The sequence below is a fragment of the Triturus cristatus genome, chromosome 2_1, assembly GCF_964204655.1.
Source record: "Triturus cristatus chromosome 2_1, aTriCri1.1, whole genome shotgun sequence".
In the NCBI taxonomy this organism is placed as follows: Eukaryota; Metazoa; Chordata; class Amphibia; order Caudata; family Salamandridae; genus Triturus; species Triturus cristatus.
Genome location: NC_140581.1, coordinates 663810603 through 663825185, shown reverse-complemented (window position 1 = coordinate 663825185; position 14583 = coordinate 663810603).

Genomic DNA, 14583 nt, shown 5'->3' with positions numbered 1-14583 from the left:
ATTTGTAAAATTCTAAATTAAATTTACAATTTCAAAATAATTTTTATTAAAAATTAACAAATATATAAACATTTTTAAAACACTTCCCACCCTTATCCCCTATCAACCAACATCCAGCTCCTAAAATTATTTGTAAATTTAGAAATTTAATTTACAATTTCTAAATATTTTTTTTTAAAAATTAAACATTATATAAACATTTGTAAAACACTTCCCACCCTTATCCCCTATAAACCAATAATAATATTTGTAAAATTCGAAATTTAATTTACAATTTCTAAATAAATTTTTGAAAAAATTAAACAATATATAAACATTTTTAAAACACTTCCCACCCTTATCCCCTATGAACCAACATCCCGCTCCTAAAATTTTTTTTACAATTCTAAATTTAATTTACAATTTCTAAATATTTTTTTTTTTTATATTAACAAATATATAAAGATTTGTAAAACACTTCCCACCCTTATCCCCTATAAACCAACATCCCGCTCCTAAAATTATTTTTAAAATTCTAAATTTAATTTACAATTTCTAAATTATTTTTTTTTTAAATTAAACAATATATAAACATTTTTAAAACACTTCCCACCCTTATCCCCTATAAACCAACATCCCGCTCCTAAAATTAAATCTACATTTCACATTTTAAAAAAAAAATTCGAAATAAATTTTACAATATATTAAAAAAATTAATTAACTTTTTTAAAACACTCCCCACCCTTATCCCCTATAACCCAACATCCCGCCCCTAAAACAATATAAATATTTCTCATATTATATACATTTTAACTATTTATACAAACAACTTCAAAATATTTACTAAACATACAATGACGATATTTTCACATGTCGATATTATTACTAACGATATTACTTACATCGACATATAAGTAAAAAAAAAAAAAAACGATATTTTTCACATCGATATTATCTATTTCGATATTTTGTACATTCGATATTTTTGACTCGATATTTCTGTCCCTCGATATTAAAAAGTCGATATATAGACTGCTCACCATACATACTATTGAAACACTCATGTAAATACTAAGGTACTACCCATGCAGTCTAACAATCCTCCTGTTACTGCTATGCACTTCCTCAATCATCCATCCAGCAATATGTACTTATCGTATTACTCTGCCAATCCGTAAACTCTTATGGAGCAGATTTACAAGCCCCCTGCGCCACTAGTACATCACTCTTTGTGACGTAGTGGTGGTGCTGGGGGCAGCTCCATATTTACAAGGAGAGGAAAAGCCACCCTGCATGGATTTTCCTCTCCTTTTAAATACAGCCCCTTCATACGCAACACTTTCTGTTGAAGGGGCGTTCCATGGCTGCTGCTGTGTATGTTCCCACACAACACCCATGGAACAAGATATATCTCTAGATTTACAAGAAATCATAAATCTAGACATGTTTGGGAATGCTGCACCACTCTACAGGTGGTGTAGCAAGACACAACGAGGAGAAATGTTTTAATTTCTCCTCATTTTTTCCTCTTTCAATGCGTGCTGCATTCTGCACCACACATTGAAGGAGGAAAAGGCCTTTAGTGATTGTTTTTGTACACGAACGTGTCCCTTCCTGCACAAAAACAATCTCCCAACAATGCAGGCATCCTTGCACCATGGTGTAAGGGTGCCTGTGCAAGCACATGGCTACAGTTTGTGCACCAGTGCAGAGGAAAGCATAGAGTTGCGACATATTCATGTAAATATGTCGCATCTCTGTGCTGCAGCGCAGTACAGCAAAAAGGCTTGCAGTGCCACACTACAGCACTTCCTCATACATCTGCCCCTATACATTCACCATACACTACTAATGCATTCTTTCAGTCAATCATGCTCTACACATATATTCAACCAAACTTTCACACATTACCATGCAATTATAGCTCTTTTTTTTAACCAGATAAGGCAGTTCTGACAAGAACTTTTTTTTTCTTCTTTTTTTTGTATGTTTTTTTTACATTTTTGTATTTATTTGGTGTTTTTTCAAAAACTGAACAAAAAAAGGAACAAAGTAAACAGGTAACTTTTGGAATTACTTTTCATTCCAAATACAACAACAACAAAAAATTAACAGCGATGGTTGCGTTGGGCAGCACAAACTGCATCCACTGACTGCTCGCCGTAGCAGATCATTTTTTTGCACTTCACACAGTGCTGTTCTAAAATTGCAAATTCTGCCCTAATGCCCATAGGAGGTGTTGGTTGAGATGCTCCTGAGGTGCTAGCAACTGCTGTTGCAGGATTTTCTGCAGCTCGCCTCATTTCCTCTCGAGCAGAGTCCGTGGGTGAATGGTACGCAAATGTTTGTACATACTTGCTGTACCACAGGAGTATTTTTTCTCACTGCCTCGCGACAGGACCCTCCCACACAGCAAGCATGTCACCTTTCTGGCATTTATTTTCTTCTCTCTTTCTGGAAAACTGAAGAATTTCCAGACAACAGACTCTGGTCTCTTCTTGGGTGGGTCTTCCTCCAATACATCTTCTTCAGGAAGTAGTATAACCTGCTGCTCTCCAGATGCCATTTTGAACCGACTTGTGAAAGAAACACCAAAAAAAACAAAAAATTTCTAGTTGGAGAAGAGATGCTTCTCTGAAGATGGTCCAAGAAGAATGATTAAAATGGGTGGGGTCCTTCAATAGTTACAGTGGGAAATGTTATAAACCAATCAAATCCTTTTATTTAAGGTCACATGGGAGTCGCGCACCCTGCGCTTAGGAAGAACGCACGCGACTCCGCGAAAATATATTTAAAAATAATATTAGTTGATTACAAGTACAAATATAATTTTTTTATGAATACCTTAGATAATCTCTTGCCCTGATATGTACATTAAAGACAATTACATATCATTTTAATATATAAAACTTTTTGCGGGAACCACGCACCCAGTGCGCCCCACATATGACGTCAGGCGGGGACCGCCACCACGCAAACGTCGCGTACTGTAATGCGCATGTGTCACAAATTAGCGGGAGCAGGAGTCGTGCATCGGTCGCATACCTATCGCGCTATTATACGTATATCACGTAACTGGAAAACACGCACCCGTCGCACACCATACGCGGATCCTTTACAACTTTTCCAATATGGCGGCTGTAATACGCACACCCGTCGCGTTAGGTACGCTTTGGGTGTGCGACTCCAAAATGTCTTTTTTTTAAAAAAAATGAAAATAATATAAATATATTAACATTAAAAAATAAAACAAAATAATTACAGTATATTTCAGTTTTAATAAAAAAAAAAAATTTAAAGCAATTTTCTGAGAAGTATATAATATTGTTTAATAAATAATATATTTACAAATTAACAGTTAAAAATATCTTCAAATTCAGTACAAAAAACATAGGTATAACTACTTTTATACTTAAAAATTAGCATTTAAAAACCATTGAAATTCACTGCAAAAACCATAGGTTTCACGCACGTTATAGCTAGAAATTAGAATTGAAAAAAACTTAGAAATTCAGCGAAAAAAACAGGTTTTAGGCTAAGTTATAGTTACTTGGACATTTCACTCGTATAAAACCACAGAAATTCCCCTGTTATAGTTAGTTCAGCTAACTATAACTCGCACCCCCGCAATGCACAGCTGATGATGTCACATATTACATCACTCATGACATGGTCAGTGACATCACTGATGACATCACTGATGACATCTCAAATGACATCACTGATGACATCACTGATGACATCATCCAGTGACTGTGTGTTTCTGTAAAGTTTAAATATGTTTAATATATATAGGGAAAGGCGTATTGAAGAATGAGTGGGTGTATAAGTATCTGAATGGATAATTTAGTAATTTAAACAGCAAGAACTTTGGTTACCGATTGCGCAGTTCCTAGACGACTCTGCCAAAACTTCATCTGCACCCCTACCTACTGCTCAATATGTATTTAACCCTCCTTAACTTCTAGGTTTGATTGCATTATCTTTCTTGTTTATTATACATAGTGATAAACTCATATTCTTATTGTTTATTTGTTATTAATAATCAGATCTATTTAGGTATTGTTTATTCAACTTGTTTATACACCCACTTTCATTTCCTTATTTATTGTTTCCCTCCTTAATTGATGTATTTATGATTAATCTCATGATTGTGCTAGTCTTATATAAATACACTTTTTCTTTAAACTTGAACAACATAATGCTGACCACACTTAAACAAGAAATGACACAAAGAGCAACTATGCTCCACTGGACAGTACATTTTGATATTTATGCATCTGGTGGCGTTCTATGACAGGACTTCAGCAACCACTGCCATATTTCTCCCTAAATTGTGATAAGTGCCTGGAATACCACCACATTGTCAGTCTAAATTGCCACTGCCTCAATGCTGTCATCATGCTGTAGCCCTTAACTTACCATTTCCTCTTACATTAATCATTATGCCTACCTAACCCTTTTCTTAAGTCTTACCTATTTTCATGATTACAGGCACAACTAACTTCCTGATCCAAGGAGTTCCTGAACATATTAAACATAAATATCCCACAGAATGGATCACTAATACGACAAAGACTTGCCCCTGCTGCTGTGCACTTGAATTTGTATTCCTTATAGAAACTGAAGCCAGCATCCACATGCTCATTAATGCAGCTGGAAGATTGTGCCGAAGATGAACATGGAAGTGCTCGAAGTCTCGAGAGGCTTGAGTGCTAGTCTCACAAGCATGCTGAGATTGTACCAGGTACTTAAGACGGGTTCCTAGCATTGCTCCTTGCTTCTCAAAGGCTTGTTCAGCACTGTCTGCTGCAGCCACACTGGACTGCTTCTCTCAGAGTCTTCTTAGATTTTTGGGATTTCCCCAGGGTACCTTTTGCATTGTTTGGTTGCTGTTGAGGCAGCGGAAAGAATCCGAATCTCACCCATTGCCTTAGGAAAAGTTATTGCTTTTTTTCTTCCTTATTTAGCTGGAACTCAATGCAGGTGTGCCTTTCAATATCCTGCTATTGCTTTTTAGTATGCTATGCAAATAAATGACTTTTTGGACTGTTGGGATGGAAAAGTCCTCTGCGTGGTGAGGATGTATACCCTTTCCCTGAGTGCCCAACTGTACTGTTGTCTGGATCACTAATGCTGACTTTTTTTGTCATAGGCAAACACGGATCATGTGTGTGCACTAGGAGGTGAGCAGCACAAGTGCAGTGGTAGCAGCATACCATGTAGTGATCAGTTGTAGTGAACAGGTCCTTTTTACTGTGCATCACTGAATTGAGACCTACAGGCTCACTCACGTTTTTAAACGTTCCGCTGCTGTGTGCTTAACTCACCCTTGGCCTACATCAGGTAATTTGTGGAGTGCTGCACAGAGCACGAGTAGTGACTCTGTGTTAGATGTATGTGTGCCTGGGAAGGGTACTGTACAAGGGTGGAGCTGTACTGTGCAGTGCATGTGTGGTTAGTACCTGTACTGGGTGTAGGTATGCCGAGAGGAACACATTACATGAGAGGTGTAGTGATGTGCAGTGCATGCGTGGACAAAGCATGTGCGTGAAGTACAATATGAAGGGTCAAGTGTTGCGCAACGCGCACATAAGGAGTGCGTGTTCTGGTAGTGTGTGTGCTTGTAAAGAGCACACCCTGGTTAAATATAGAAAAGCTTTAGTATTGAGCAGTCCACGCAGACTGAGTATGTATGCTGGATGCATGGGTACATGGAAGGGTACAATGCATGGAAGAACAGTGCTGGACTGAAAGTGTGCCGTTAAAGTACACTGAGTGAGTGTGCCTGCAATGGTGCATTGTATGGAGGACCCTGGGTTCCATTTTGGCAAGCCCAGGCTTGACTGGTAAAGACATGAGGAGGAGAGGAATCACCCCATCCAGATTTGTGTATTGACTCATTCATGTGAGTTCAGTGAGCCCACACTAGAGGGAAAAGGAAGAGACTCCTGTTACAGTTCAAAAGACTGCTCTTTGATTCAGTGATAGATCACAAGGAAGGAGCCTGGACACATCTCAGGAAGGGAGATGGGGCTGATAAGAGAATCATAAAGAGTAGGGCTGGGGGCCTGGGATTAACTGTTTGATGCACAGATCACTGTGGCTTTCATCCAGGTGTGAAATATGGTCATTCCCATGAATTGTGTTGTGGACAATCAGCTTTGGAGTCGTGCCTGCTGTGATTGACATCTTTCATCAAGGAAGATGAAAAAGGCCCACTTCAAAAGAAGCAGAATCCCAACATAAAACTTCAAACAACCAGACTCTTAATCACATTTGATGTCTGGAAAAAGACTATAAGTAGGGGAGTCAGAGTCCCCCAAAATTGGTCATCTGCTAAGCAGTCAGATGGGCTGTGTAAGAAGGGGAGCGCTACAAGAATTCTGCCTCTGACCAGGACTGGGGGCCAAGGACTGCCAGTCTCTCTGCTGGGTGATGGGACATCACCCACGGAAACCAAGACCTCCTGCCCTGGAGCCTGCAGCACCAGTGCCTGCTTGCTTGCATGCCAAGATCAGCATGTCCTGTGAGGATGAAGAGAGCATTGGAGGGAGAAAGGTCCAGTGGGGAGCCCTACCATGAGAACTTCCTGTGTGAGGTCTGAGGATTCAGCTGAGTACCGATCGGGCCGTCACCCGTGTACAAGATTGTTTTCGTCAATTCTATGCCAGGAGAGGGCCAGAGTAGTCTGAAATGTGTGCTGAGTGCCGTGTGGGTCCTGCTACACCTGTACTGCCACACTGTGGGACCCTGTATCCCAGAGGGAGCCACCAGTAAAGTTACAGCTTCAACGAGTGCCAAGACATGTGACTATCTGGGCTGGTGCATGTGTGCTGGGACAGCGTGCGCCCGGATAACTCTGTACTGCGGCATCCCCGGTAGCAACGCTACCCAAAAATCCTGGCTGCCACCTGAAAGAGAGACAGAGGTGCCGATTACGATCCGGTAAAAACCGGGTACGAACCGTCGGTCGGAGCGTATTCTCCGTCCGACTCGTACCCGGTTGTAAAACATTACAAACATGGAATTACGATTCGCACGGAAACACCATTTCCGTACGAATCGTAAAAAACACCGACCGACGAAAATATGCATACGAATGTGATCCGGGAATGCTGCGACGTGACGTCGGGACGCTTCTAGGCAGCGTTTCACGACCCAGGAATTACGATTCGAACCGACAGCAGTCCGGACGGCAATATTTTCACGGCACCCAAAAAGTGCAGCAAATGCGAAGTACGGCGCGAAACAACCAGAGTAGGTGGCCCGGTAAGCGCCGTACCCCCCCCCAGCCCCCGCATGTACGCGCCGTACCCCCCCCTGCCCCCGCATGTATGCGCCGTACCCCCCCCAGCCCCCCCATGTATGCGCCATACCCCCCCTGCCCCCGCATGTACGCGCCGTACCCCCCCCAGCCCCCGCATGTACGCGCCGTACCCCCCCCTGCCCCCGCATGTATGCGCCGTACCCCCCCCAGCCCCCGCATGTACGTGCCGAACCCCCCGTGTATGTACACCCGAGTACGTGTCGAACCCCCCATGTATGTACACCCGAGTACGTTCGAGTCGTACCCCCACCCGTGTATGTACACCCGAGTACGTGCCGAACCCCCCGTGTATGTACACCCGAGTACGTGTCGAACCCCCCCGTGTATGTACACCCGAGTACGTTCGAGTCGTACCCCCACCCGTGTATGTACACCCGAGTACGTGTCGAACCCCCCCGTACCCCCACCCGTGTATGTACGGTGCGTACCCCCAGCGCTACGCGCTGGGGGTACGCACCGTACATACACGGGTGGGGGTACAACTCGAACGTACTCGGGTGTACATACACGGGGGGTTCGACACGTACTCGGGTGTACATACACGGGTGGGGGTACGACTCGAACGTACTCGGGTGTACATACACGGGGTGGTTCGACACGTACTCGGGTGTACATACACGGGTGGGGGTACGACTCGAACGTACTCGGGTGTACATACACGGGGGGGTTCGACACGTACTCGGGTGTACATACACGGGTGGGGGTACGACTCGAACGTACTCGGGTGTACATACACGGGGGGGTTCGACACGTACTCGGGTGTACATACACGGGGGGTTCGACACGTACATGCGGGGGCTGGGGGGGGTACGGTGCATACATGCGGGGGCTGGCGGGGGTACGGTGCGTACATGCGGGGGGGTACGGCGCGTACATGCGGGGGGGTATGGCGCGTACATGCGGGGGGGGTACGGCGCGTACATGCGGGGGGGGTACGGCGCGTACATGCGGGGGGGGTACGGCGCGTACATGCGGGGGGGGTACGGCGCGTACATGCGGGGGGGGTACGGCGCGTACATACGGGGGGGGTACGGCGCGTACATGCGGGGGCTGGGGGGGGTACGGCGCGTACATGCGGGGGCAGGGGTACGGCGCGTACATGCGGGGGCTGGGGGGGGTACGGCACGTACCGGGCACCTGTTTGGAAGTCTCCATGGTTGTTATAGGAGTTCGGTGCGGACGGTCTTTTAACCATACGCTTGTACATTCGGACGCCCGGGACGGATCGTGATTCCCCGGTCGGACTTCGCTTTTCACGTTTGTACGGTAAATCGTACGAGGACGTGTCGGACACTTTTTCCGACCCGAGGACGTGTGGGGAATTATTCCCAATGCGATTCGTATGGTCTTTTTCCCATGCGAATCGTGATTGCCAGTTCGCACTGCACTTGTACGATTCGTACGGTAAAAAGACCGGATACGAGTCGCACGGGGAATTTTTTTACCGGATCGTGATCGGCACCAGAGTCTACGATCCAAATGATGGCCCTGCACTGCTACAGAGTTGCTTCCGACTCACCACTAAGGACTGCGGAGATGCTGTGGATGGTGTCACACCCTTGCAGGCTCCAGTTGGGAGCTAAGGAAAAGCTTCTCTCCTCCCCGTTAAGCAAAGTCAACCTACTGCATCTTTGCGAGTAGAGAGCTGCTCCAATATCTGGGAGGCCTCCAGCAGCACCGCTCAGGATAGAGAGCCTGTGCTGTTGGATGCTGCAGCTTGGGCCATGAGTAGCCCGATCTCTCCGAATTGAGCAGGACTTGCGGGTGTGCACTTGAAGGCACTCAATGCATTGCTGAACTTTCTTGTGCTGAGAGAGCAGGTAAGATGTGAAATAGGCCAGCTGGGCCCAAGGGAACTTGCTGCAAATGGTGCTGCAGCACCGTAGACACCTTTGACTAAATTCCTCAAGGGTCAAAAGGGAGAACTCTTGAGTACGGCCTAATAGTTGGCATTCCCTGGATGTGGCCACCAGTGAATGGGGAATAACATGTTACACAAAGGAGGATGGGACAGGGATTTACCTGAAAACGTGTAGAGCCCCCAACCTCAATGGGGACTGTGTTGTTGCGTCTGAATGTTGTATACCTTTGCATGTGTAGAGTTAGCAATAAAATACAACTTTTTATTATAAAAGCAAGTATTTTGCTGGACATTGATTTATTTTTTGTAGAGTTGGCACTTTGAATTATGAGTCCTGTTCAATGACCTGCATTTACATCCCCCCAGAGGAAGCCTTGACTGCTTTACCAAAGATACCGCTGAGAAGGGGTACTTGGCCCAGTTCAGTGGGATCCATAGTAGGTCAGGCCCTGGAACATCAGGAGTAAAAGGCCTCAATGTAATGTAATATGATTCGTTTTTTTAAAGCGCACGGTTACCCGAAGGTGTCTTGGTGCTGGCATTTAGCCAAGAAGACCCACCAGAGACTAGGACACACTAGATGAAATTAGTTATAGGTCTATCAGAAAAGGCAAGTTTTTAGCATTTTCCTACATTGCAACAGATTGGATTGAGAACACAGGTTTAGTGTTCCAGAGATTGCTAGCACAAAAGGAGAAACTCCTGCCGCCCTATCTTGCTTTATTTATTCTGGTAACAATTACCAGTCTGGGTTGAGCTTAATCTAAATACTCGGCCAGGTGAGTGCCAAAAAAATGAATCCTATCTCTGACTGGTAGACAATGAAGGCCAGTGGCGTAACAAAAGCTGAGGGGGCCCCCCTGCAAGGGCCACGAAGGGGCCCCCGCTCTGGATTTAATCCGGAGCTCCAAGGCCTGAGTACTGTGCTGAGGGGGCCCCCTGCAGCTCGGGGCCCCACCCGCACCACGGGGTCTGCGGGGGCCTGTGTTACGCGACTGAGAAATAGGGGTGAACTTAGGAATTTTCAAAAGCAGTCTCGCAGCTGCGGTTTAAAGACATTGACGTTTTTTCACCAGACACTTCTGGGTGCTCATATGCAAGGCATTACAATAGTCAATCCTTGTAATGACAAGTGCCACAACCACCACAGTTGGGCCCAGTAGCTCCTGCATGCCCAATGGCCCTCTGAAAGGGATTCTGACATAGACCTTTTTTAGGACTTATGTACAAATCTACATAGCCTATTTTGGGATGGGCGTTTAAATGTAATTATTTGCACAAGCTAACGCAGTCAGAGGCCTAAGATGTTAGTATATTTTTTTGTCTGATCAGGTGGCTAAGTCTATCAGATCGAGAGAACCAGTGGCTAATAGGCAGGCGCAAATAGTCCAGGCATACATTCCTGGCATACATTACACTTGAATTGATAGTTTCCAATATAAAATCCTAATAGTGTGCTTTATTACAAACCAAATTGTTGACGGTCAGCCAAGAACTAATCTATACTGATGTGTTTCAAGTAAAGTTGTTGGGGGTATTCTGCACATACACAGAACTATGCACAGGAAAACAGAACCTCAAAGTACCTCAAAATCCCAAAACCAACTACCTATAGTGTCTCATTTGTTCTCCTACATAATCACGAAGCTACAAATGATTGGAGAACCCAGAACACAACACTCCCGACTCTCTAAGGAATCGCGGTAGCAAGATTTACCCTTTCACTCACTCACTCACTCACTCGTACTTGTCCACAATAAGGATTGTCAGAGACACTGTATAGTTCGAAATGTTTATTCTCACTATCGTGCTCTATAATGCAGTAGACGAGCATCTACCAGCAGCGAAATGCATAAACTCAGCACAATTACCATTGTTACAATTCCATAGAATATAAAGGGGGATGTCATTTTATAAAGACAGTGGAAAAAGGACTAAAAGGCCTAACTACCCTCCCCTGGGTAAGGTTGAGTTTTAATATGTAAAGGAAGATCTCTGGGCTATGTCAGCAGACTTCATACTTTAGTGCCTAGATGGACATTTTACATCATAGGAACTGCATAGCTCTTCTCCCTGGAAAGGTCACTCTCCAAGTGTGTGTTTGAACAACATGCATCCCCATAATATCAAAGCACGGGTTTCCAGCAAGACAGCTGTGTTTAGCATGTTTTGTCTAGGTGTTAGGGACTGACCAGAACAGACTAACAATGGGCATTGTTTATCGACCTTGCACATCGTGTTCAGACTAAACTCCTGGAACTAGCAGAGAACGCGTAAAGCAGACAGTTCTCATGTGAAAGTTATAAACAGAGTCTTGCAAAATAAAGTCATGGAGTAACGTGTGCAAAAGCAGCATCATGACAGCAGAGCTTATGCTAACTTAACAATGTTGACAATGACCCTAATGGCCATATAACAAAGGGAGACTGCTACCTGCCAGTGTTGCGGGGATTCTGCTTATGCACAGAACTATGCACAGGAAACCAGGACCTCAGTGAATTATGGTGTACCAAAAAAATCACCTCAGTACCCAGAACACCTATCCGACTAGCATCAGTGTCTCATTCGTTCTCCGTACTACAGCAAAGCTACCAATGATTAGACAACCCAGAACAAGCGACTTAGGGTACTCTCAGGAATGGTGGGAATCAAGAACACTCTTGTTTTTATTCTCATATAAGTCCACAACGTGAGTAGTCAGAGACACGGAAAAGTTCAAAAGGTTTATTTTTAACTACGTGCTCTAAGATGCAGTATTTTGACTAACATAAGCAGGCAAATGATTATAAATAAAACAATCAGCATTGTTACAATTCCATAAAACACAAAGGGAGAAATCATGTTATAATGATAGTGGAATTCTAGTGCCTTGTGTACCACCCTCCCCTGGCTAGAAGCTAGTTTTATAATAAAAGAAGGTCTCTAGCTTTGAATGGGGAACCCCATACCTCCAAGATCAGCTGAGGTGAATCACATCACAGGAGCAGCAACGGTCTCTGTAGATGGAAAGGTTTTCTCCAAGTGTCCGCATCATACATGCAATGCAATATTAAAGGCACCCGAGTTTCAGATATTTGCAGCTGGGTGTGTGTTGTGTCTAGAGGGTAGGCCGATGAACCTGAATCAACAGCATACATTGTTATTATGATCTTGAAGACTTCTGCACACAGTGTACGGACTAACGTCGCGGTGTAAGTCTAGGGATGTGAAAAAAAGACCGTTCTCCTGTGAAGAAAAGCAAGCAGTTTAACTTACAATAACAGTTACACAAAGTGTCGTGTGCAAAACGGCCAAGTGGCAAAATGGCGTTTAAACTTCCAATACGCTTATGCTAACATAGCAATGTGTGCAAGCAGAACTATGTCTTCACTACACCAGCAATACTTTCTCTTCCTGATTCCCCCTTCTCCCCTTTAGATCTATTGCTCTCCTCTCATCTCTAGGTGATCTATGGGAACCAGGTGAGGCAAGGGGAGCAGGTATAGTATTCATGGAATTCCAGATAGGTACAATACAAAATGTGTCACTTTAGTCCTTACTACTTACTCTTACCTCACCCTAACTCTCATTTCAGTGCTTACCCTCACCATGAGCCTTACCGTAATATAGGATTAACAATACGGTGGGAAATAATGTAAAGGTTGACAAGATAAAGCTACATCACAAGAAAGGAAGGTGAGGTATGATGAGTTATAGGAGATGAGGTAGAAAGTCAGCACCACCCAGAGAAGGTGTGTCAGCTGTTTGTACTGCACTACATGCTGCACAACATAGGGGGTAAGGAGACTGGTTCCCCTCTTTGTTGAAGAAGTTGATCACAACAACAGTCTGGGGGCCTTAGAAGTGCCGTATGGGAATGCACGAAACAGGATGCTAGAAGTGTGCGCACAGGTATAACAGGGAGATAACAATGAATAATATACGCTAGTGATTCTTGGTGTATCTTGTACATTCTCAATAAAATTATCATTAAAAACTAGGGGAGTTCATAATGAGTAACTTCATACAGATATTGGAGTGAAGGGGTTCACAGATGGATCGCTGAAAATGTATTTAATTCCAAAAGCAAATCTTGCGGTAAAATAAAAAGTCTTGCAAGCCCATACATTTAAAATTCAAGAAATTATACCCATTTTGGAGAGCAGTCTGGTGCATTTTCGACATGATTAAAGAAGATGACAATGGTCTGGTTTTTATTAATGAAAGTGCTTGCTGATTGATGGGGGAATTAGCATGCCTGCTTGTAGGGGTTTGTATAAACGGGCAAATCACTGAATGCAGGACGTATGCACAACGATTAATTAAGGTGAGTGTGTATGAATGAATAAGTGAGTGACTGGACACATGGATGGATGGATCGATTGATGTATGGATGAATGAGAGATTAACGGAAGTGGAGAGCAGCCTTCTGCCACCTACATCACTGCGGTCTTGTCTTATTCAATTTTTCATCCATATACTCACTCACCCATTCAACCACATAGACACACATCTATTCATCCAGCCATCTACCTATGTAGTGACTTCGCCCATCCTCCCGAGGTCCACTTGGTTTATTGTGTTTTCCTGCCATCTACACCATTCTGACACCTATCGAACTTTGCTTATACCAGGACTTATGATTGACTATGTGCTCTTATCTCTCTGCTTACTATTTGCTTATGTAAATGTATCCCTCATGACTTATACTATCCTTAGCCTCCTTTATTTTTCTTGTAAAGTGCTCTGTCACGTTCGCAATATATTAATCTCTAAATAGAAAAATTAATCCATCCATGCACTTACCCATTCATATCGGCACTGCCATCTGTGCTTGTGCTCATCCATCAGTCTATCCATGGTTATGTGACAGTGCTCTCGAAATCTACAATAACTTCAAGACAACAATCAAAGTGTGGACAAGTCTCAAACATGCCACATCTCTTCAGAATGTGATTACTGATTTTGGAACTGCCTCCTTGTAACATGATAAGTGTATAATGTAGAAATATAACAACTTAGATGCTTCTTGCCTCAAGACGGAATAAAGCCACTCTAGGTAACATGTTTTAAAAGAAAGCTGTGGTGTGGAAGATCAAAGGACCTCTTTTATAGCAAGACTGATATGACCTGTGCTTTCAGGCAAGACAATCAGGCAGTGAATCAGGGGGTTATGGGGTTACCCTCATTCAGTGTCCATGCAAGACAAGCATTGTTTGTTGGTGAACACCCAGCTCCAGGAGTCTCCCACTGCTGCTCTAAACGTCCCTGTCTCCATATCTCTTCTCTGGCTCGACACTGGATGAATAAAGTAAGCTATGCTGAAGAGGCACCTGGAATTGATGCTGTGATTCAGATCAGTCTCCACCCCACACACCGCCGATTATATGACATTGAACAAATCTTCCAGTTACAGAATTTGAAGAATGACTGT